The sequence below is a fragment of the Neoarius graeffei genome, chromosome 18, assembly GCF_027579695.1.
Source record: "Neoarius graeffei isolate fNeoGra1 chromosome 18, fNeoGra1.pri, whole genome shotgun sequence".
In the NCBI taxonomy this organism is placed as follows: Eukaryota; Metazoa; Chordata; class Actinopteri; order Siluriformes; family Ariidae; genus Neoarius; species Neoarius graeffei.
Window position 1 is genome coordinate 20,446,977 of NC_083586.1, and position 22,690 is coordinate 20,469,666.

Here is a 22,690-nt window from a genome sequence, read left to right on the forward strand (position 1 = left end):
TATTAGTTAAATAATCACTGGTTTATCAATACAGCTTATACACTCATTATTCAGCAGAGCATAAAATAGCACTTGATCCAGCACATGCTTTTATTATTATTATTATTATTATTATACTCTACTAACATGAGGTCATAAAATTGTAATGTGTGCCTGTGATGTTGGTTAAATTATAGCTAATTATTTGACTATTATTAGAAATGATATCTTGTTATGTAGATTATAAATCATTTGCTATGCTAGCCCTCACATCTTCATAATTGTATTCATAAATAAGTTTTGTGTGTGAGAAAAGCAATGTCTCCGATCGAGATACTGCCTCATATCCCTTCTATCACTGCGTCCTGCATGATAAATATCTTTCTGTGGACTTTAAAGTGATGATATTAATAATGAACGAATGAGTTAGCATTATATTTGGCTTTGATTAGCCCTTCATGTTCGTTTTATTGTATTTACAATAATGTGAAAGGGTACCGTTGCTGTCCCACTTCCACTAAGCGTCACCACCAAATGAGTACAACGAGAACGAAGGTTTTAAAAGTAAATGAGTGTGATTTATTTTACAATGCGGAGAAGTACTCAAAATGCAAACAAAAGACTTTCAAAATAAAACCAAACGGGCCATCATAGGCATAACTAAATAAACACACATAGAACTGGAAGGCAACCTCACGACAAGTTGCAGTAACAGTGCTTACAGTTCACAGTTCTCAATTCTGAATTACAAGGGTCTCACCTCCACCAGAGCCTGTCAAAAACTGACAACAAAGAAAATACAGCCCTTTAAATATCCCACCAATTACCCTCTGATTGGCTGAGCCCACAATATGCGGAGTGCTATGATTGGCTGAAATACAATGCACAGTAATACAATAATTGACAGGGATAGGAAAAGTAATAATCCTATAATTGGCCAACTTACCTCCTAAACACAACCACCAATGAAAACCAGTGTAAATGATTGGATAAATCCATTCACCACAGAGGTACAAACCAAAACAAATCAAAATTCACAGTGAAGATTAAAAATGTCAACATTCCATTCACCATTAAAATGCATAACAATCATCTACCACTATACCTACATACATTTCCCATCCCCACAGTTAACATAAATGACACAAACATCACAAAAGACACAACACTCACCCCTACAACCAGTAAACTTTCCCTAGCCCAAGGTGGAACTTAAAAACATCGCTCACCCGAGGCGCGCGCTTCCTACGGGGAATCCATGTCAGACGGACCAGGGAGACGTCAGTGCTAATGAATGCAAGTATGGGAGTTGTGGAGAAACCAATATCAACAACGGAATGGAAAATGGAGCAGAATCAGAAGTTATCTTACTGTTCGCTAGGATGTTTGGATTAAACTGCATTTAAACGGTAAAGTAACTGTGTTTATGGTTTGTAATGTGTGCCGCTAATGATCAAAACTCACCGGGTAGATGCCGCTGCCAGTTCAATGGAGATACATGCAATTAGCGTGCCGATGTAACTAACGGTGTGGTGCATTTTGGGTAATATAGTGTGAGTGAACAGGGACGGTACACAAACAAAACCAAAGACAAAGACAAGCCATGGCAGATACATTGACACATATAAAAGTCCACATGTTGTGCACAGGTTTAAAAAGTATTCATACTTTTTACAAATAAAAACTTCTTTTTTTTTCAGGCTGATTCATTCTGGTATCATGTTATTTTTTTATTTTCTTTTTCATTGTTACACCTTGTACAATTCAGCAGTGTCTTATGTAATTTGATATTTTGTTTATTCTTCTGTGAGCTGGAATTATTACATCAAAACATTTTAATAGATTTTTTTTTACTCTTTTAAATTTATTTTATACTAAATATGCAACATTTATAGTGCATCTGTAAAAGCTGAACTGTTTTTGTTTTTTGTGGTAATAGTATATATCACCATTAATATGTAACATGGAGGTTGTTAGTACATCACCACCACGGGCGATTGCTCTAAGACAACGAGGGAGGCTCAGCCTCCTCTAAAAATTCTGGATCTGAAATAGCAATGTTATAAGTTATAACATTGCTATTTCAGATCCAGAATCATAGAAATATATGTGCTCAACCCAACTACAGTGCGAAATCATTCCGTTATAACTTTCCCCAGTTCACCTAATGTGTGCGTGAGTTTTTCCCCCTCGTGACAGCGCGATGCAGCCCAGCCTCAGTGGACTTCAATGGCATTTGGGAGCTACAGTAAGCGCTTTTCAATCTCAAAATGCAAGACGATTATTGGACAAATACTGCGAAAACGCCCGCCCACCGGACTCCCAGCCTCAGTGGACTTCAATGGCATTTGGGAGCTATGCGCTTTTCAATATCAAAATGCAAGACGGTTATTGGACAAATACTGTGAAAACGCCCGCCCATGGACTCCAAGCCTCACAGTGGGAGGGACATGGCAGTTTCCGCGAGGAGACTGGTGATTGGTGAAAGCGGCCGGATATTTTCTTTGATTGACAGCTCGTTTCAAATATAGACAGGCAGTGGTGAATTTCAGTTCAGTCCCATGCGGATTCGCAAGTGCTGTGGTGTATTGTAAGAGATCAGCTTACATTTCGATTTCATTCATTACATATGGTTTCTACCAGCTTTTTTAGTTTGTATATATTTTCATTGTAAATAAAGTGTAAATATAGTGTTGTCAAGTTTGCTATCTTAGTTCCAGAAATTTCGTTTATTTGAGTGACTGAACTTGAACTTGAGGGGGCTAGTCAGCTAGCAAGAAAGCTGCACACGGATGCCAAGCATTGCTGATTTAATTTTGGCGAAGCCATTTGCCAGTCTTCCTTTCGAGGAAAAAAATAAAATTAAAGAATTTATATTTGAATTTTCCCAACAAAACCCCTTTGTAGGAATTAAATTCTTCAAGAATGGCTAAATTCTCTGAGTGCGTGAACGGCACTGACCGGTTGCTGTCCGCCATTTTTTTTGTTTTGAAAAGAGTCTTAAATTACCAACAATCCTTTGCGGCATAGTACGACTTAAGATAGTCAGAGTCTTAACTGCTTTGTGCAACAGTTTTTGTTAGATGTCTATGCTAAGTCCGACTATACCCTCTGTCTAAGTTATAGTCATAGTCTATCTTAGTGAAACCGGCTCCTGGACGCCCACAGAAGACAACAGTGGTGGATGATCGCAGAATAATTTCCATGGTGAAGAGAAACCCCTTCACAACAGCCAACCAAGTGAACAACACTCTCCAGGAGGTAGGCCTATCAATATCCAAATCTACCATAAAGAGAAGACTGCATGAAAGTAAATACAGAGGGTTCACTGCACGGTGCAAGCCACTCATAAGCCTCAAGAATAAAAAGGCTAGATTGGACTTTGCTAAAAAACTTCTAAAAAAGCCAGCACAGTTCTGGAAGAACATTCTTTGGACAGATGAAACCAAGATCAACCTCTACCAGAATGATGGAAAGAAAAAAGTATGGTGAAGGCGTGGTACAGCTCATGATCCAAAGCATACCACATTATCTGTAAAACATGGAAGAGGCAGTGTGATGGCTTGGGCATGCATGGCTGCCAGTGGCACTGGGTCACTAGTGTTTATTGATGATGTGACACAGGACAGAAGCAGCCGGATGAATTCTGAGGTATTCAGAGACATGCTGTGTGCTCAAATCCAGCCAAATGCAGCCAAACTGATGGACAGATGGACAATGACCCAAAACATAAAGCCAAAGCAACCCAGGAGTTTATAAAAGCAAAGAAATGGAATATTCTTGAATGGCCAAGTCAGTCACCTGATCTCAACCCAATTGAGCATGCATTTCACTTGTTAAAGACTAAACTTCAGACAGAAAGGCCCACAAACAGACAGCAACTGAAAACTGCTGCAGTAAAGGCCTGGCACAGCATTAAAAAGGAGGAAACACAGCATCTGGTGATGTCCATGAGTTCAAGACTTCAGGCAGTCATTGCCAACAAAGGGTTTTCAACCAAGTATTAGAAATGAACATTTTATTTACAATTATTTAATTTGTCCAACTACTTTTGAGCCCCTGAAATGAAGGGATTGTGTTTAAAAAATGCTTTAGTTCCTCACATTTTTATGCAATCATTTTGTTCAACCCACTGAATTAAAGCTGAAAGTCTGAACTTCAACTGCATCTGAATTGTTTTGTTCAAAATTCATTGTGGTAATGTACAGAACCAAAATTAGAAAAATGTTGTCTCTGTCCAAATATTTATGGACCTAACTGTACTTTTGGCCACATAGTGAAGCTGCCTGTGGTCCTACTACACGTACTACTTCGGTCTTCTTAGAATTAAGTGAGATAAATGTACTCAGCATTCGGTGTCTAAGTGTCTAATGTCCTTACACATTCCTCAACATTATTAACACTAGAACAGAGGCTTTTCACCGTCACGTCACCCCTATAGCAATGGTAACTATGCCACCATGACAGGATGCATACTTGTAGTGCTTCATTCAGACGAGTTAGTTGTTATTGATCAGTATGGGAAGGTTTTGCTGCATTTTTGGATGTACAAGTTGTTTTGAACGAAACAAAGCCATCAGATTTTTAATTTACCAAAAGGAATTGATCGTTGGGGAAAAAAGCTAGAGAGATTTCTAAACACAGAAGGAAAAAATGGGAAAAAGCATTCAGTGGGACTCTGTGTGGAACAGAGAGGTCAAATACCCAATGGTATGCTCAATTTATTTCCACGAAGGTAAAAATAAAAAAAATAATAATAATAATTTCACAACTGCAGCAAGGTGCTCATTCTTATACAGTGAAGTGAGCATGAGCCTAAACACAGCAGCTCAGCAGAGCCTCACCTCCACCGAGATTTAAAGTGCATTTCCATTTGGGGATCCTTCGGAGCACGTTGTGCATGTGCTTGGGACCCAGTCGTTATGGGAAACACTGATGCTGATTTTAGCACAATCAGCACGCACATATAAGGACGCGATTTTCACAGAAACTTTGCAAGTATTGTGTCAGGTATGCAGCAGTAGACAGATCTAAGTGCAGGAAGCATGTTTTTTTAGCAGGCATGATATTTGCAAAAACAAAACACAAACGAAACTGAAAGCAGAGTCATAAACATGGCTCGAAACAAATGTGACAGTGGTAATGATAATACTTTGAAAAGCCTCTGTTTTCTTTCTATGTGCATGCTGACTGCTCTCAAATCATCATCAGGTGTTTCCCAGAATGACTGGGTCTCAAACATGTGCACAACACACTCTGAAGGATCCCTGAATGTAAATGTACTTTTTAAGTCTCTGTGAAGGTGAGGCTCTGCTGAGCCCCTGTGTTGCTCCTGTTCACTTCACTGTATAAGAATGAGCACATTGCTGTAGTTGAGAAATTATTTTTTTTTATTCTTACCTTCATGGAAATGAAGAAGAACAACAACAACAACTTCATTCATCACATGCTTGTGAAATTCCTCTCTGCATTTAACCCATCTGAAGCAGTGAACACACACATGTGCACACACACGTGAACAATGAGCACGCACACACACACACACACACACACACACACAGAGCAGTGGGCAGCCATGCTAACAGCACCTGGGGAGCAGTTGAGAGTTAGGTGCCTTGCTCATGGGCACCTCAGCCATGTTAACCTAACCACATGTCTTTGAACTGTGGGGGAAACTGGAGCACCTGGAAGAAACCCACGCAGACACGGGAAGAACATGCAAACTCCATACAGAGCGGCCCCCACCGGCCGCTGGGCTCAAACCCAGATGTAACCCATGTTAAAATATGACACAAATAAGAATAGTTTAAAAGCTGCATAAATAAGTTAAAAGTGATCCATTTAATGTAAATTAATTCATCATAGTTAATTAAAAATGTTAATACAACAATAATTTAATGTTTAAGATTAAGGGTGTTTTCACACCTGGTCCCCTTTAAAGGAACCAGACTCAGTCCTCTTTAAGTGAACCAAAAAGTGGACCAACAGAAAAAGAACTCAGTTCTTTTTGTGTTCACACTGTGAATTTATTACAAAGAGGACTGGGTTCTCTTTCTGGTCCAGTTAAGCTTTGATGGGGCCTCAGTCCTCTTTCTGTTCACACCAGGTCCTCTAGAGCCCTCAGACCCCCAGTGCACGGAATTCTGGGTAATTTTCTCTTGAATCAAAATGTCTGCTGCCATGCTTGCCCTGCTGTATTCTTTGATCAAAATAGTGCGGATTAAGGAAAATAAATTTATTATATATATATATATATATATATATATATATATATATATATATATATATATATATATATAAAAATAATATAGTTATATTATTGTGGCCGACTCATCAGTCAGTAAGTTCAGAGAACTGTAAAGCGGCTGTGGTGAGTTTCCCTGCTACAGTCACGTGACCAACTACGGCAAACGAAGAAGGTTAAACCTACAGTGAAAAAGGCGAAGTGAACCCGGTGCGCTTTTTGTTCACAATGCGCAGATTAGGCGAACCGTACCGTTGATTTTTAGTGAACCATACTGAGACCACCTCCTGAGGTGGTCTCAGTTCGGTTTGCTTTAAAGGGGTCTGGGTGTTGGAGTGTTCACATATGCGCAAAAAATGCTGAGTCATCGATCTGAGTTCGGTTAGATGGCTGAAAGGGACCAAGTGTGAAAACACCCTAAAAGTATGCTGACAGAAAATTCATGTCGCTGCCCCTTTAAGGGACTTGTGGCGCTCATCGTAGCATCTCAGTGACTACGTTTACATGAGAACCGAATTTCTGCTGTTGCTCGACTGAAATCGAAGTTCAAAATGCCATGTATACACCTTAATTCGGCTGAAATTGAACCGAACTTGATTTCTTGGAACTGAGCTACACGACCTAGATTATGCGATTTCTGCCGAGCTACTTAGTGCATGTAAACCGTATTGAGCTACGTATTCGAGCTACTTACTTCAGCACTGCCCCTTCCGGAAGTGACAAGACCACAAGGGAAACACAACAGCCTCGGTCGGCATGACAACGAATCATGAATCTTTTCTTTTTGTGGCATTGTTTGCACTGTTAAAATTTAGCTCACTTACTGTATCACCAAATACATCTGTACAGCTGTTGCATAGCTGTGAATTGTGTCGAAAAAAAAAAAACAGCCTCGGTCGGCATGACACTTCACCTTAGCCGCCCACTTTATTAGGAACACTTCTGTTCGTACATACAAACTACAAACACTCTTTTTAGAGTTTATTTTAAAAAGGGACAGTGTACAAATTAAACATTATCCTTGTGGTCAGGACAGATGTCTGTACCAGGTTATAGCAGTGCATGCTAATTTCCGCCTGTAGTCACTTTTTTTTTTTTAGAGATAGGACAGTGTAGAGAGACAGGAAATGAGCGGGAGAGAGAGACGGGGAGGGATCGGGAAATGACCTCGGGTCGGAATCGAACCCGGGTCCCCGGATTTATGGTACAGTGCCTTAGCCATCTGAGCCATGACACCCCCAAGTCACTTTGTTTATAATCTTGAATAGCTCTTCTTCATGACGACAACCGGAAGTGTACCAACACGATGGGGCGTGTAGCGCCACCTGTGGCTCGGGTGCACAATGCACCTCATAATAATAGCTCAATTTAAACACTGCATGTAGGATTGGATTTCTCTGGCACCTCTGCTGGGACCTTCAGCTCGATTACCGACAGCAGCTCGATTTGGATGTGCATGTAAACGTAGTGACTGTCGCGAGACCTGAGGGAGAGAGCAGAGGAGAAAACGAAGGATGATTAATAAGCAGAAAAAGGAGTGAAAAGTTGATTTTGAGGTTGAAAAACATAACTTACCTAGTCGGGAACTGACGGGGATTTTATGAGAGTTAAGCCACACCAGTTTTGGTCAGTTTTTTTTGCTTGGTTTGAAGTTCAGTCGGAGTGGGAGTTGGTCTGCAGTGTGCGGGCGTGCACAGTAGGGTTATGACTGTGAAGGTGTTTTCAAAATTTCTACTTTCCTGATGTTGCATTTGGTGAACTTTTACTCATATATTACTTTTTTGAAGTTATTTTTATTGGGTGATGCAAAAACCTCCCGCACCCAACATCACCTCACTTTTGATAAATACATGTATATTAAATAAATAAATCATGATTATAAAATAAATTCATTGAAAGATGTGTAAAGTACTTTTATATAACAATAAATTGCTTAAAAATTGTTGTAATAATTATAATTGTTAATTAATACAAATTTGTATTAATTAACAATTATAAATTATTACAACAATTGTTAAACTTTTATATAACAATAAATTAACAATTGTAATAATAATTATAATTGTTAATTAATACAAATTTGTATTAATTAACAATTATAATTATTACAACAATTGTTAAGCAATTTATTGTTATGTAAAAGTACTTTACACATCTTTCAATGAATTTGTTTTAATAATCATGATTTATTTATTTAATATACATGTATTTATCAAAAGTGAGGTGATGTTGGGTGCGGGAGGTTTTTGCATGACCCAATAAAAATAACTTCAAAAAAGTAATATATGAGTAAAAGTTCACCAAATGCAACATCAGGAAAGTAGAAATTTTGAAAACACTTTCACAGTCATAACCCTAGTGCACATGCACAGGCGGGATTCAAGATGGCGAGCCAGATCCAGACCTTCAACTCATCTTCTCCATCGCATTAGTGAAGGGATCTTCCGCCTATGGTGACTCGCTGCTAGAGTGGTAGGAGTATCAGGAGTTGAACTGAACTGAGAACTGATTGAATTATTTTTGGATTGAATTGAAATTAACACTTGAACTCACATTTGGACTTGAATTGAAAGTGTCATACTTTTATTTTCATATTGAGTTTATATTTGTGAATGTGATTTGAAATGATTGTGGTCCACTTTGATTTGATTGTGTAATTGAAGGTATTCTCTTACCAGTAAAAGAAAGAAAAAAGAGTTAACTCAGGAAGAAAAATAGGGATTCTAAAATAGGTGCAACCTAGGAAAAAGAGACTGGTCTAACTAACTTAGATTAGCTTTACTAAAATAAACTAGGTGAACTAAAGAACAAAAAGAAAGAGTGAAATACCTTTTTATTTATTGTACTTACCTCATTGGGAACCTGCAAGGTATTTTTTGTTTTGTGTACTGTACTTTATATGTGTGTTTTTGCATTCAGTAAATTGCCGGCCTTTTGTATTTAAAGCAACAGTCTCTGGTGTAATTATTTTTGCTCCTCACTCCTTAGAACCTAGAACTGGTCCAGTAAGTGGTGTGATCCCAGTGCTACACAGAACCTTCTTGCTGTGAGGCAACCGTGCTAACCACTTACATCACCATGCCGCAAAGTGGGTAAACCATAGGGCAGGGGTCTTCAATCCTATCCGCAAAGGGCCGGTGTAGCTGCAGGCTTTCATTACAGCTCACTTGATTGTTGACGAGGGTGAAATGATTAAACAAGTGAAATCAGGTGTAGCTCCTGCTTGGTTGGAATGAAAGCCTGCAGCCACACTGGCCCTTTGTGGATAGGATTGAAGACCCCTGCCATAGGGTATGCTCTCCTTTCAACACCAAGTCCCACTGAATGTTTTTCTCATTTTTTCCCTTCTACTTTTAGAAATCTCTCTAGTTTTTTTTTTCCACGATGATCAATTACTTTTGGTAAATTAACTCATCTGAATGAAGCACTACTGTTAGGGTTTTGCTGGGAATCGAACCCGGATAGCTGGTGTAGTGATCCAGCAAACCCCCACTAGGCCACCAGGGGAATGACCCAAGTGCAGAGGCGTGTGGCGAAAGTAGAGTATCAAAAAACAGTTTATTTACAATATATACACTATATACAATCCAGGGCAAAAAACAAAAAGTATAATCCAAAGGTTCAAAGTTCAAAAAATGAGAAAAGAAGAGGCCAAATGCAAAACGCTCAGAAGATCCAAAAAGGTAGTACAAAGTCCAAAGAAAAGAAAAGGCAAAATGTAAAACGCTCAGAAGATCCAAAAGGGTAGAACAAATCCAAAGAAAACAAAATACCAAAAAATACAAGAGCATAAGCAGGGTACACGGGAAAGAGGAAACAAACCATAGGTAGCACAAAGACTCCGTGACTAGGGACCAAACTGAGGGGGTATATATACACAAAACTAAATGGGAAACAGGTGACACTAATGAGGACAAACAGGCAACCAACACAAACACAAAACACAGGAACAGTGGTGGCCTCTAGAGGCCAAAACAAACAAGACAAGATAAGGAAATAACAGCGGCCTCTAGAGGCCAAAACAGTCCCAGTCCTAACAGGACCCCCCCCTCAAGGAGCGTCTCCTGACGTTCCCAGGGCGATCCGGATGGGCCGAATGGAAGTCCTGACAAAGTTCCTTATATAATACATCCCGAGCGGGGACCCAGCAGTGCTCCTCAGGGCCATAGCCCTCCCAGTCCACTAAATATTGGAGCCCACCGTGGACCTGGCGGGAGTCAAGCAGGCCGCGCACAGTGAACACAGTCTGACCCTGGAGGATGCGGGGGGGTGGGGGATTCCTAGGGGCAGGGGCATACGTGGACGACAGTACGGGCCGCAACAAGGAAACATGGAATGTGGGGTTGATCCTTACCGTCCGTGGTAACTGGAGCCGGTAGGAGACAGGGTTCACCCTGCGCACAACTTTGAAGGGACCAGCGTAGCGAGGAGCAAGCTTGCGATTCTCCACCCGCAGTGGAAGGTCCTTGGTGGACAGCCAAACCCGCTGCCCAGGGCGGAAAACGTGGGCAGGCCTTCTATGGCGGTTGGCCTGAGTCTGGTTTGACCTGGAAGTCTGGATGAGGGTCCTCCTGACCTAGCTCCAGGTCTTGCGACACCGTCTCACATATTGGTTGACCGAGGGCACCCCAGCGTCCTCCTCCTGGTCCGGAAACAGAGGTGGCTGGAACCCGAATTGGCACTGGAACGGCGACAGCTTGGTGGCCGATGACTGCAGGGTGTTGTGGGCGTACTCTGCCCATGGCAGCCAGGTGCTCCATGCAAGGTCTTCGAAAATATTACGATGTCATCGAGGTAGACAAAAACATGCTGATTGATCATGTCCCTCAAGACGTCGTTGATGAGGGCCTGAAAAACAGCTGGTGCATTGGTGAGTCCGAAGGGCATCACCTGGTACTCGTAGTGCCCTGACGGGGTGTTAAAGGCAGTCTTCCACTCGTCTCCCTGTCGGATACGGATGAGGTGGTATGCGTTCCGTAAGTCCAACTTGGTGAAGACGGTGGCGCCTTGGAGCAGGTCGAATGCTGTGGACATCAGCGGAAGGGGATAGCGGTTGCGCACAGTGATCTTGTTCAGGCACCTGTAGTCAATACATGGTTGGAGCCCCCCATCCTTCTTGCCGACAAAGAAGAAGCCGGCACCAGCTGGTGAGGTGGAGGGTCGAATGAACCCAGAGACCAGGGCGTCCTTGAGGTATTCCTCCATGGCCTTGCTGAGAGAGGGAGAACAGTCTGCCCCGAGGAGGGGTAGTCCCAGGGAGCAAGTCGATGGCACAGTAGTAGGCACGGTGCGGAGGAAGAACGGCGGCCCTGCTTTTGCTAAATACTTCTTTCAAATCCCAGTATTCTGTGGGAACTTGAGATAACTCGGTGAGATCAGGAGGCTCGACAGGAGACACAGGAGAGCTAGAGAGTAGACAAGAGGTATGGCATGCAGGAACCCCATTCCACAACCTGGCTTGTTACCCAGTCTATACGAGGGTTGTGGCGGGTAAGCCAAGGAAGGCCTAGAATCACCAGGAACTCTGGTGAATGAATCAGATGCAGGGATATTTCTTCTTTGTGAGCTTGAGACTGGAGAAAGACTGGAGAAGTAACTTGGGTGACTCTTCCGTCACCTAAAGCTTGGCCATCGAGGGCAGACACAGACTGGGGGATTTCAAGAGGAGCAGTAGGGACATTGATACTTTGGGCGAAGTGGATATCCATAAAGTTTCCCGCCGCACTGGAGTCTAACAAGGCCTGACAAGAGTGGACGGACTCACCCCAGGAGATGGAGACCGGGATGTAGACTCCTTGGCCAGGGAGAGAGGGTAGGCCCCGTCACAACCCTCCCTCGGCTGGACAGGGCGGTCCTTTTCCCGAGAGCTCGGGACATGATGCTCGGAAATGGCCAGGCTTGCCACAGTAGATGCAGCACTTGTCCCTCCTTCCGCGCTCCCTGTCAGCTGCAGAGAGATGAGTACGGCCAACTTGCATGGGCTCTGGACAGTCACTTGAAGAGGTAGACGGGCTCCAGGTCGAGGCAGTGAGGCCAGGGAAGCTCAGGACTCGGCGGCGCTCTCTAATCCTGTTGTCAAGATGAATAGCATGTGAGATCAGGGTTTCGGGTCACTTGGGCATCTGATAGAGGCCAGGCTGTCTTTGATGGGGTCAGACAAACCATGGTGAAAGGCTGAAACCAGGGCAGCCTCGTTCCATCCACTTACTGCTGCGAGCGTCCGGAACGAGATGGCATAGTCTGCAATGCTTCCTCCTTGCCGGATGGACATGAGCTTTCTGGCTGCGTATTTACTGATGTCCGCCTCATTGAAGACACGAAGCATCTCTTCTGTAAACAGCTTGAAATCAGAGCACTCGCGTCCCTGTCTCTGCCAGATGGCCGTGGCCCAAGCTCGTGCCTTACCAGCTAACAAGGTTATCACAAAGGCGATCTTGCGGCGATCCGTAGTGTAGGTGGTAGGCTGGAGCTCAAAGGTGAGTTGGCACTGGGTAAGGAACTCCCGGCACTCACCATGCTTGCCGTCATACCTCTGTGGTGCAGGAAGGCTGGGTTCACGAGGTGAAGGAGGCAGCGTGGCGGAAGGCACTGGAGCAGATGGTGGAGCAGGAGCCGGATCAGGATGAGGAGATGCGGGCAGAGGAGTCAGCTGTGCCAGGGTTTTCCCAATTTGTTGAAGCAGTACCTCGTGGCAAGCAAGGGCCTCACGTTGGCTTGCAAGTGTTCGTCCATGAGTGTCCATGGTAGCTCTGAAGTGTGTTAAAGAAGCCATAATTCCCTGAAGGTTAGCTAGGTAGACTGTTGAAGACGCCTCTGCTGAGTCGGTCATGACAGAGTCTTTCTGTTAGGGTTTTGCTGGGAATCGAACCCGGATCGCTGGTGTAGTGATCCAGCAAACCCCCACTAGGCCACCAGGGGAATGACTCAAGTGCAGAGGCGTGAGGCGAAAGCAGAGTATCAAAAAACAGTTTATTTACAATATATACAATCCAGGGCAAAAAAACAAAAAGTATAATCCAAAGGTTCAAAGTCCAAAAAATGAGAAAAGAAGAGGCCAAATGCAAAATGCTCAGAAGATCCAAAAAGGTAGTACAAAGTCCAAAGAAAAGAAAAGGCAAAATGCAAAATGCTCGGAAGATCCAAAAGGGTAGAACAAATCCAAAGAAAACAAAATACCAAAAAATACAAGAGCATAAGCAATAGGGCTGTAACGATACACCCAACTCACGATTCGATTCGTATCGAGATTTTTGACCCACGATTCGATACACCCACGATTTTTTTAAAATGTATTTTTAAAGTAGTAAATTTGACTTATTAACATTTACTTACTTACATTAACTATTTAATAACAAATAATTCAGACCACTGCAGAGAATGAGTAATATGTATGCAAAAATGAACAAATGTATATCCAAAGACTGTTTTATTTCTCAAAATAATACTGTTGAGCCGGAAGCTCTGTTTTTTTCGGTTCTGAAAAAGTAATTTTTGAGCAATTCCAGCGTTATGGACGTGACACTTGAACTCAAAATGGCAACAAATGACCCAGTGCATGTTTTATTGTCTCCCAGTATTTAAACAGGTGTTGCATATTTTAAGGCTGTACCATACTGGAGAAGTGATAGAACAAGAACAATTCCCATAGTACAGGGGTGCCCAAACTGATCCATAAAGGGCCATGTGGCTGCAGGTTTTCATTCCAGCCATGCAGCAGCACACCTGATTTGGCTCATTCAATCAACTGAACTGTCTTCACACAGTCAAATACTTGCAGCCACACCCACCCTTGATTAAAGGGTGGGTGTGTCAGTTGATTGAATAAGCCAAATCAGGTGTGCTGCTGCATGGCTGGAATGAAAACCTGCAGCCACACGGCCCTTTATGGATCAATTTGGACACCCCTGCCATAGTACATCTAGGGCATGCCAGAAAACGCCAATAAAAGATGCGTTATGGATGTGACAGAAAAAGTATCACTTTTCTTGGGTGACTGTACATTTTTATCAAACTCTGTGAAATTGTAAACCTAATGTCGAAATGGAGATATCCATTTGATAGAGGGGTCCAAGGTGAATATTAAAAAATCTTTGTTTAAAATATTTTGTATTTCATGCAGAGTTTCGGAAGGAAAAGTCAGCGTTATGGATGTGACGAAATTCCGTTATGGATGTGACGCGTCTGAAATAGACATGGCATATGTTTAGAAAATCAGCAATTTAACCACCATAACCCTTTGAAAAACTCTCTAAATATCAGCTAAAACTATCAAAGTTCTTAAATAATATTTAGGATGGCTATTGTTTTGCTGTTTTGTGGATTTTAGCATACATTTCTGTGGCTTGTGGCAATAATATAGAATTGTACATGATCAACGTTGATTTTAGCTTGGGTTTTACATTATAAGAAAGAAAGACTGACAGTGACATATTAGGTTGGTTACAGATTGGTTCAACTTATTCACATCTGTAAAATACAGGCCGAGGTGATATCTCTGAGTGGTTTTGATGTATTACATGTTGCTTTATTTTTGCACGGTGAGGTTGACATTTACATGGAATTGCCCTTTTCCAAATCGTGTAAATCCGTTAAGATTTTTTTTGGGGGGGGGTGGCTCTCTCACTGTCTCACTCTCATAGGGCCAATGATTTTCTGTGATTGCGGAAAACAGATAGAAATTACGGAATTTTTATAGTGAAACATTGCTCGCGTGTCAAAATGTAACTACCGCAGAAGGCTTCCGCCCAAGCAGGCATGCCTTCAGTGTTGCCAGATATTGCTAACGTTTTCCACCCCAAAATATGTTCAAAACCAGCCAAAAAGCACCTAAACCCACCCAATCTGGCAACACTGCATGCCTTTCCGGTCAAGTGATTGTGATTGGCTTGTGGCACACCTAGCCAGCCAATGAGCTGCTTGTTTACAAATTCGCTCCCTGCGTCGCAACCAGAATGGCGACCGCTTAAAAGAAATGAATGCTCTGCCAGTGGCGAGTGTGGACGTTGCGTGACTCGCAGAAGATTGTCGCAGGTCGGCGAAAAAATTACTTACTAATAGATATAAAAAATAAAAGTAATTTAAGTAAGTTTAAAATGTAATTTAAATAAAAAGTAAAGTATTCATAAATTAAAGTTTGGAAGCACCTCTGTTTTTGGGCTGAGGAGGTTTGAAAGGGTGTACCGCGATTCTGCCTTCTTGTATCGCGACACGGATCGTGGCTCTGCGTATCACGATTTCGATTTCGATACGCATATTGTTACAGCCCTAATAAGCAAGGTACACGGGAAAGAGGAAACAAACCATAGGTAGCACAAAGACTCTGACTAGGGACCAAACTGAGGGGGTATATATACACAAAACTAAATGGGAAACAGGTGACACTAATGAGAACAAACAGGCAATCAACACAAACACAAAACACAGGAACAGTGGCGGCCTCTAGAGGCCAAAACAAACAAGACAAGATAAGGAAATAACAGCGGCCTCTAGAGGCCAAAACAGTCCCAGTCCTAACAACTACAAGCGTGGCCCGTATCATGGCGGCATAATTACCGTTGCTATGGGGTCACTTGACTGTGCAAAACCTCTATTCTGGAGATTTTCAAACCAAGCTAAAGGGTGTGCCCCCCGCTTTCTCCTCACACAAGATTAACCCTTCATCTTCAGCGCAGTTATCACTTATGCCAGTGTTTCTCAAACACGGGGCCGTGGCCCATTAGTGGTCCGCAAAGCGCCATTTAGTGAGCCGTGAATTTTTTTCAAGTTGAAGTTAATTTTTTATTCGTAGTCGAGTATAATTGCTGGGTTGCCTTCAATGTCACATCCACCTCATTAAGCTACGGTCACACTGCAGGTCGTGATGCTTTGCAGTGGGTTATCAGTGAAAATGAGGCATTTTGGTGACAATATACAGGTGAGCTAAAAGTTGTGGTCACACAGTAGGTGAATACTTTACTGTCACGCCTTTGCGCGCTTGAGTCTGGCACAGCTCGAGCTGCTGCGCACATTCACGGAGTGTTTCGTGCATGCGCTTGGGACCCGATCATTATGGGAAAAAGCTGGTACTTATTTGAGTGCAATCAGCAGATACGTACGCTGTTTTCACAGAGGCTTTGCAAAGCATCATCACTGTCATGTTTGTTTCTTGCCATGTTTATTAGATTAGATAACTTTATCGATCCCTTTGGGAGGGTTCCCTCAAAGAAATTAAGATTCCAGCAGCATCATTACAGATAAACTGAGAAAAGAAATAGAGAAAAACTTCTAGATAAATTAAAATAAATTTAGTAGTTAAGTATTAACGCTGTTTAAATATTTTGCTTTCTGTTTTGCTTTTGTAAATATCATGCCTGCTAATAAACACTCTTCCTGCACTTAGATCTATCTACCGCCATCTATCTTGTAGTGTCCTGATCTCCAGATCTTTACCCCAGCACCATTTAAAAAGTTGTACACTTCTTCCAGGTTTTCATTTGTTTATTCATGTAGAATGATTTCTGCAGCACCAGGTACCATAGTTTGAGATATAAGGGAACTCAACGGATGGATAATTTTCCAACTCATAGGAAAAATCCTTCTTTGTTAGCATGTAAGGATCTATCCCACTGAGGGTCTTCTATATTCACTTCTTTTAAGTGTACTTCTTGGCTTTAATAACTTGCTTGTTTGTTGTACACAAATATGGCAACAAATTCTTGTGTTAATGGACCAGACTCCACTTCTGGATCATTAATCCCTTTTGATTGAGAATGCCCTGCATGCATGGTTTTATGTTGGCTTCTGGCACATCCATACAGTTTTAAATACAATACCTACAAAAAAAAGTTTGTTTTTATTACATTTATTCAATTCCTGGGCTCCCATCTGTAAATGGGACTGATGGTGCATTCCATTAATACATTTAACAGTAGATTATTAGATTCTAATAGAATAGATGAGCCAATTTTTTTTTAAATGGGCCCTGACTCGTTACAAGAATGAATAGGTGGGCCTCAAAGTGGAAAAGGTTGAGAACCCCTGACCTATGCAACTTTACATTGTTATGCAAATGTTGAGTACAGGTCACTTTTCCATTATCCATAACCACTTATCCTGTGCTGGGTTGCGGGCAAGCTGGAGCCTATCCCAGCTGACCATGGGCAAGAGGCAGGGTACACCCTGGACAAGTCACCAAATCATCACAGGGCTGACACAGTGAGACAAACAACAATTCACATTCACACGTACAATCAGTTTAGTCACCAATTAGCCTAACCTGCATGTCTTTGGACTGTGGAGGAAACCAGAACACCCCCATGCAGACACGGGGAGAACATGCAAACTCCACACAGAAAGGCCCTCATTGGCCACTGGGCTCGAATCCAAAACCTTCTTACTGTGAGGCAACAGTGCTAACCACTACATCACTGTGGCACCCAGGCTAACAGCAGTCAGCTAAAACTAATATGATATATAAATGAGCAGGAATTGCACTAAAGACAAATATAACTACATAATATATTGCAGGATATTATCTAAATAATCACTGGTTTAATTTAACAATACAGCTTATACACTCATTATTCAGCAGCGCATAAAATAGCACTTGATCCAGCACATGCTTTTATTATTATTATTATTATTATTATTATTATTATTATTATACTTTATTAACATGAGGTCATAAAATTGTAATGTGTGCCTGTGATGTTGGTTAAATTATAGCTAATTATTTGACTATTATTATAAATGATATATCTCATTATATATATTATAAATCATTTGCTATGCTAGAGCTCACATCTTCATAATTGTATTCATAAATAAGTTTTGTGAGAAAAGCAATGTCTCTGATCAAGATACAGCCTAATATCCCTTCTATCACTGCATCCTGCATGATAAACATATTTTTGTGGACTTTAAAGTGATGATATTAATAATGAATGAATGAGTTAGCATTATGTTTGGCTTTGATTAGCCATTCATGTTTTTGTTTTATTGTATTTACAACAAAAACTTTTTTTTCAGGAGAATTTATTCTGGTATCATGTTACATTTTTTTCCTTTTCTTTTTCATTGTCACACCTTGTACAATTCAGCAGTGTCTTATGTAATTTGATATTTTGCTTATTCTTCTGTGAGCTGGAATTATTACATCAAAACATTTTAACAGATTTTTGTACTCTTTTAAATTTATATTAAACTAAATATGCAACATTTATAGTACATCTGTAAAAGCCCAACTGTTTTTTTTTTTTGTAGTAATAATATATCACCATTAATACAGTATGTGACATGGAGGTTGTTAGTATATCACCACCAATATATAACATGGAGGTTGTTAGTATATCACCACCAATATGCAATGTGGAGTTTGTTCTGAGCAAGAAAAGAGGAGAATTGGTTAGCAATAGCATGTTCAAGCATCTTGGATAGATGACAGAGGGGTGAAAGGTGTTTTTTTTCAGCAGTGGGGTGATGTGGGTCCATTTAAAGCTGGAGGGAAAGTATCCGGAGGACAAGGAGGAGTTGACAAGTCGGCTTTTTTTTCATATCATTGTGTTATGAATGATAGAGTTCTTGAGTGATGGTTATAGTCAGGTGTATATTTGTACATTTAACATTTGTCTCTGAAACTTATAATCTTCTGTAAAGATACCTTGTGACAATGTCCTTTGTCAAATGCACAAATAAAATAAAATTGAGGTGTCCATTTACTTTTGGCCACATAGTGAAGCTGCCTGTCGTCCTACTACAAGTACTACTTCAGTCTTCTCAGAATTAAGTAAGTTAAATTTACTCAGCATTCGGTGTCTAATGTCCTTACACATTCCTCAACATTATTAACACTGGAGCAGAGGCTTTTCACCATCACGTCACCCCCATAGCAATGGTAACTACGCCACCATGACAGGAGGCAAACTTGTAGTGCTTCATTCAGATGAGTTAGTTGTTATTAATCAATATGGGAAGGTTTTGCTGCATTTTTGGATGTACAAGTTGTTTTGAACGAAACAAAGCCATCAGATTTTTTATTTACCAAAAGTAATTGATCACTGGAGAAAAAAGCTAGAGAGATTTCTAAACGTAGAAGGGAAAAAAATGGGGGAAAAAAACATTCAGTGGGACTTGGTGTCAAACGGAGAGGTCAAATACCCAATGGTATGCTCAATTAATTTCCACATAGGTAAGAATAATAAAAAAAAAAAATTATTTCACAACTGCAGCAAGGTGCTCATTCTTATACAATGAAGTGAACATGAGCCTAAACACAGCAGCTCAGCAGAGCCTCACTTTCACCGAGATTTAAAGTGCATTTCCATTTGGGGATCCTTCGGACCACGTTGTGCATGTGCTTGGGACCCAGTCGTTATGGGAAACACTGATGCTGATTTTAGCACGATTAGCACGCGCATATAAGGACGCAATTTTCACAGAAACTTTGCAAGTATTGTGTCAGGTATGCAGCAGTAGACAGATCTAAGTGCAGGAAGCATGTTTATTAGCAGGCATGATATTTACAAAAACAAAACACAAACAAAACTGCAAGTAGAGTCATAAACATGGCTCGAAACAAATGTGACAGTGGTAATGATAATACTTCAAAAACCCTCTGTTTTCTTTCTTTGTGCGTGCTGATTGCTCTCAAATCATCATCAGGTGTTTCCCATAATGACTGGGTCTCAAACATGTGCATAACGCACTCTGAAGGATCCCTGAATGTAAATGCACTTTTTAAGTCTCTGTGAAGGTGAGGCTCTGCTGAGCCGCTGTGTTGCTCCTGTTCACTTCACTGTATAAGAATGAGCACCTTGCTGCAGTTGTGAAATTATTTTTTTTAATTCTTACCTTTGTGGAAATGAAGAAGAAGAAGAAGAGGAAGAACAGCAACAAGAACTTCATTCATCACATGCTAGTGAAATTCGTCTCTGCATTTAACCCATCTGTACATCAGTATTGCAGATACTGAGATATGCCTGCCATTTTTTTGTTTCATTAATAAGGTTTCAAAAATCAACAAAATAAATCATTATATGGGATTGAGCTGAAGAGTTTGTCATAAATTTATATTTGATTGTAAGTCTTAGCTTCGTTTTTTTTCACTCGTGAAATGAACGCAGTGAACAGCAAGCTGGGCGAGTCCTGTTGGATTTTAATGGGGCACAGGAACTTCGTACATCGACTTAATAACATACTGTATTCCTGGACTGCACTGTAGGCTACATGTAAAGGGTGTGTGCCATCCTTTTATGTTTATGGTATCATTAACATGCATGTTCACAAGCAAAAATGAGAAGATGCTGAAGCAGGTTTACACACGTGTTGGCTGTCTGGCTACTGCTCGTATTCATTAATAGGGTATCCCTGTACTCACTATACCTTGTGTATGTACATGGTACACATGCCGTTTTGGGAGTGAACCTCACTTTGATTTTTACAACAGTGGCTGGATAGGTCTGTGAGAGATGTTGATTTTTGCAACAGCTCTGAAGAAAATCTGTTTGAAATCCCCGGAGTCTTGGAAACTAAAACTTATGATAGGACTTATTCACATGCAACTCACACAATCATTGGTTAGTTATCTCAGTCTATTAGACTCAGGAGCTCAGACTGCAGTTACTGACTTTGTATTATAGACATGCAACACTTGCAGTCTTTGTTTAAAGTTATCTTGGTATTAAGCTCTGTCTTAAGTGGCCACTGACATTCCCTCAGTTTGCTTGGATATATTCACTGTCTTATATGTAGATTGACTGTTCTGAGCAGGAGCTCAGATTGCAGTTGCTAAAATAGGAATAATTTATTGATATAAGGTGTTTTGTGGTCAGCGTGCTATACTGTAGTGTGTCATGTGGTAATGCATAATATGACAATGCAACTTTCATAAATACAGTGGTGCTTGAAAGTTTGTGAACCCTTTAGAATTTACTATATTTCTGCATAAATATGACCTAAAACAACATCAGATTTTCACACAAGTCCTAAAAGTAGATAAAGAGACCCCAGTTAAACAAATGAGACAAAAATATTATACTTGTTCATTTATTTCTTGAGGAAAATGATCCAATATTACATATCTGTGAGTGGCAAAAGTATGTGAACCTCTAGGATGAGCAGTTAATTTGAATGTGAAATTAGAGTCAGGTGTTTACAATCAATGGGATGACAATCAGATGTGAGAGGGCACCCTGTTTTATTGAAAGAACAGGTATCTATCAAAGCCTGATCTTCACAACACATGTTTGTTGAAGTGTATCATGGCATGAACAAAGGAGATTTCTGAGGACCTCAGAAAAAGCGTTGTTGATGCTCATCAGGCTGGAAAAGGTGACAAAACCATCTTTAAAAAGTTTGGACTCCACCAATCCACAGTCAGACAGATTGTGTACAAATGGAGGAAATTCAAGACTACTGTCACCCTCCCCAGGAGTGGTCAGCCAACAAAGATCACTCCAAGAGCAAAGTGTGTAATAGTTGGCGAGGTCACAAAGGACCCCAGGGTAACTTCTAAGCAACTGAAGGCCTCTCTCACATTGGCTAATTTTAATGGTCATGAGTCCACCAACAGGAGAACACTGAACAACAAAAGTGTGCATAGCAGGGTTGCAAAGAGAAAGCCACTGCTTTCCAAAAGGAACATTGCTGCTTGTCTGCAGTTTGCTAAAGATCACGTGGACAAGCCAGAAGGCTATTGGAAAAATGTTTTCTGGATGGATGAGATCAAAATAGAACTTTTTGGTTTAAATGAGAAGTGTTATGTTTGGCAAAAGGAAAACATTGAATTCCAGCATAAGAACCTTATCCCATCTGTGAAAAATGGTGGTGGTAGTATCATGGTTTGGGCCTGTTTTGCTGCATCTGGGCCAAGACGGGTTACCATCATTGACGGAACAATGAATTCTGAATTATAACAGTGAATTCTAAAGGAAAATGTCAGGACATCTGTCCATGAACTGAATCTCAAGAGAAGGTTGGTCATGCAGCAAGACAACGACCCTAAGCACACAAGTCATTCTACCAAAGAATGGTTAAAGAAGAATAAAGTTAATGTTTTGGAATGGCCAAGTCAAAGTCCTGACCTTAATCCAATCGAAATGTTGTGGAAGGACCTGAAGCGAGCAGTTCATGTGAGGAAACCCACCAACATCCCAGAGTTGAAGCTGTTCTGTATGGAGGAATGGGCTAAAATTCCTCCAAGCCAGTGTGCAGGACTGACCAACAGTTACCGGAAATGTTTAGTTGCAGTTATTGCTGCACAAGTGTGTCACAGCATATACTGAAAGCAAAGGTTCACATACTTTTGTCATTCACAGATATGTAATACTGGATCATTTTCCTCAATAAATAAATGACCAAGTATAATATTTTTGTCTCATTTGTTGAACTGGGTTCTCTTTATCTTCTTTTAGGACTTGTGTGAAAAGCTGATGATGTTTTTGGTGATTGTGGCGGTGAGGGCGTGGTCAAGCGTCGGTCTGTGACCGGAGG